The sequence below is a fragment of the Chiloscyllium plagiosum genome, unplaced genomic scaffold, assembly GCF_004010195.1.
Source record: "Chiloscyllium plagiosum isolate BGI_BamShark_2017 unplaced genomic scaffold, ASM401019v2 scaf_84670, whole genome shotgun sequence".
Taxonomy (NCBI): Eukaryota; Metazoa; Chordata; class Chondrichthyes; order Orectolobiformes; family Hemiscylliidae; genus Chiloscyllium; species Chiloscyllium plagiosum.
Genome location: NW_025204453.1, coordinates 2,737 through 5,832, shown reverse-complemented (window position 1 = coordinate 5,832; position 3,096 = coordinate 2,737). Strand labels below are relative to the sequence as shown.

The following is a 3,096-nucleotide window of genomic DNA, read 5'->3' as shown; positions in this document are numbered from 1 at the left end:
TGGATGATGGTAAGGCGACTGATGTGGTGGATATGGATTTCAGAAAGGCGTTTGGCAAATTCGCTACCGTGGCTATTGCATAAAATGCGGAGGAGAGGCTTTGAGGGTGATCGGGCGGTTTGAATCAGAATTGGCTAGCTGCAAGAAACACAGAATGTTGTTGATGGGAAATGTTCATCCTGGAGTTCAGCTACTAGTGTGCACGGCAATGATCTGATTTGCAGCAACAATAGATTTTCATTTTTTTCATGAATGACCCCAATGAGGGCACAGTATCATGAGTTAGTAAAGTTGTGGAAGACCCTGTGGTCGTTAGAATTGAGGATAGTGCTGAAGGATGAAGTAACACAAATGCAGGTAACTGTGCTTATGGTACGATGCTTGCTAGTGTAGATGAGTAGAGGGATCACAGTTTCCATGAACGTTTACCCATGGGCGTAGCCACCCAGGTTAAGAGGGTAGCTCAGAAGGCATATGGTGTGGTAGCTTTTATTATGAGGGGGACTGCGTTTCACAGACATGAGGTGATGCTGCAGGTGTACAGAACTCTGGTGAGGATGCAAATTGGCTGCTCTGTAGACGTATAGGTGGATGTATCGCTGAAAATGGTGACGTTCCTCCTGTGTTTCGTCCATAGAAAACCCATCCAGTGTGAAGGAAGTTTGCACAAATTCACTGCCAGTCGTTTTGTCGAATATGGAATATTTATGGGACGCAGCCTGACAGGAAACTTTAACCGTTTCCAATCAACAAAACATCTGTCTTTAAAATAAAATGATATGGGTAAACTGCAGGCAAAGTGAATTGCTTCCATTTCGTAAACAATGTTCACATGGACACGAGGGGCCGAAGTGTCTGTTTCGATGCTATATACCTCTGGGACCCTTTGAACAATTCTCTATTCATTGAGCTTGACCTTTCAGCAATAGGAGACAAGAATAGAGACCTCCTTCACCCTCTCCCACTTATTGTGCCTTCCTGCCAAGTTGCCCATCACCCGAGACCCCGGAAAAGCACAATTCCCTTCCATGCTTCTCGAACTCAAACCTGTGATGACTGATATTCACTGAGGTCATAACCAGACTGACTAATTGTCTGCACTTAATTCGGAAAACCTCCTCATTTTTTGTCACTGCATTCACCCCCATTATAGCTCAGGGATGAAACTGTGCATCATCTCAACCTTGTCACCGTGATTCCAGCGTGTTCACCTAAAGGGTAAGACGCTGATTAAATGTTCACGCAAATTGGAAACCAATGGTGAAATAGTGCCCGATGACGTCGATACCACATGTGCAGATGAGTGGGTGAATTGCTTCAAACTCCCAGCTGACTTGACCTTTCGATCTCTTTGCGTCATTTAGAGTGCTTATTTCTACGTCGTTATGGCACCTCCCACCCCATCTTACCTTTACAGTGTCGTCAACACCATGACGTTTTATGGATGGCTTATGTCTCTCAAATCAGTTCTGCATTTTCCTGATATGTCTGCATTTTATCCATTCCTCCGTCTTTCAGAAAGCTTGCTTTTATGTGTGGCATGGCTGGATCGAACAACATTCTGCAAAATTAAAAATGCACTTCCACGGCAAGGTATCACAACGACATTGAAGCAGAAAAAAAAGTGATTATATATTTGCTTCGAACTCTCATTGAGGAACAGCACCAATAGTTCAGTCTTTCTGCCTGTTGTAAAATTTTATTTATGTTCTTTTGCCTGCCTTTACAATTTGTCAGTAATCACTCGCACATCACACTCACTACCGTTGTGTGCAGGTTGGTTATCAAACTAGATTATTGCCTCGCCCTTACCGTCCACACTAATCCGTCCTTCTGGGTGTCCTGTGTAAAGTTCTGGACAGCACGTTGTTGGAAATATGTTGGAGAGAGTGCAGTGGGTGGTTCACAGATCGCTTCGAAAGCGCTTCTTTAAAATGGGAGTACTAAATTTGGAGGGAGAGCGGAAGGCAAGAGAGGTTTAGATCGAGGATTTCAGGACTATGAATTCTTAGCACAAAATAGCCATTAAAACATTGTCTACCTTTCTATAAAAGGCCAATGAGTGAGATGGCTCAGTTTTATAATTATTTTCAACGGATGTTGTTGAGAGAATAACTTTCTCATCCAGCCAGTAGTTACGTGGTGGAATGTTGTGTCTGGAAATGTTGGGAAGGCACGTTCACTTGAATACATTTAGGAGAATTCTTTGGATGGGAAATGAGAAGTAATAATCCTGAATCATCCTGACATCACTGCTTTTGAGATGTAACTGCTGTGCTTGCAGCCTGAGACCTTTCCGTCTGCTTTGAGGGCCAAGTCCCTGATGTTATACACACTTTGTTGATGTGAATGTACTCCTTGAGTATTGGCTGTTCACCTTCTCCCTGAAACAAACAGTAGGGGCTTTATAACCTCAGGGCTTCCGTATATTTGGATCATGTCTTTCGACACTTCTTCCCTTTCCCCCGTCCAGCAGAAACTAATATGATCATCGATCTTGATTGACCGTTATTGCTCCTCCTTCCCTCGACAGCCTATTGGCAATGGAACAGGATCTGAAGCAGTATCTCTTTCGATAGTGAATGGCCAGAACCTGGCAGTATTCCTGCCTCGTCATCTCACTATTGCACTCCCCTTCCTGCCCGTGCAATCCTACACCATTGTTTTACTGCGACCCCTCTCCAACTTCTGCATAAATTGCAACATCCGCCGACATTTCTGCCATCTACAAATGGAGCCCATCACCAGTGATGTATTTTCCTCCAATCAACTATCTGCTTTCCGCAAAGACCGTTTCCTCCATGTTAGGTTCACGCTTTGTAAAAAAACCGCCCTCCCCTCCTGGCACTTTCCACGACCACCGTAGGAATTGGAAAATCTGCGCCCACCCCTACCCCCTCACCTCCGCCCAAGACCCCAGGAAGCCTTCTATACCCATCAACGTTTCACCAGAGCTTCCACACATGTCATTTACTGTATCCGTTGCTCACAATGCGGTCTCCTCTACACTGGGGAGACTGGACGCCTTCTGGCAGAGCGCTTCAGAGATCTTCGCCGCGATACCCGCACCAATCAACTGCACCGCCCCCTGGTCAA

At 45.1% G+C, this 3,096-nt stretch overlaps 1 long non-coding RNA gene across 1 annotated transcript in view; it reads left to right on the top strand.

Moving 5' to 3' along the window:
• The window catches only part of LOC122546377, a 4,405-nt gene extending 3,395 nt beyond the window's left edge, over positions 1–1,010 (top strand). The window contains exon 3 of the long non-coding RNA XR_006310731.1: positions 638–1,010. This is a non-coding gene — a long non-coding RNA (uncharacterized LOC122546377). The remainder of the gene's footprint in view (positions 1–637) is intronic.
• The last annotated feature ends 2,086 nt before the right edge of the window (positions 1,011–3,096 follow it).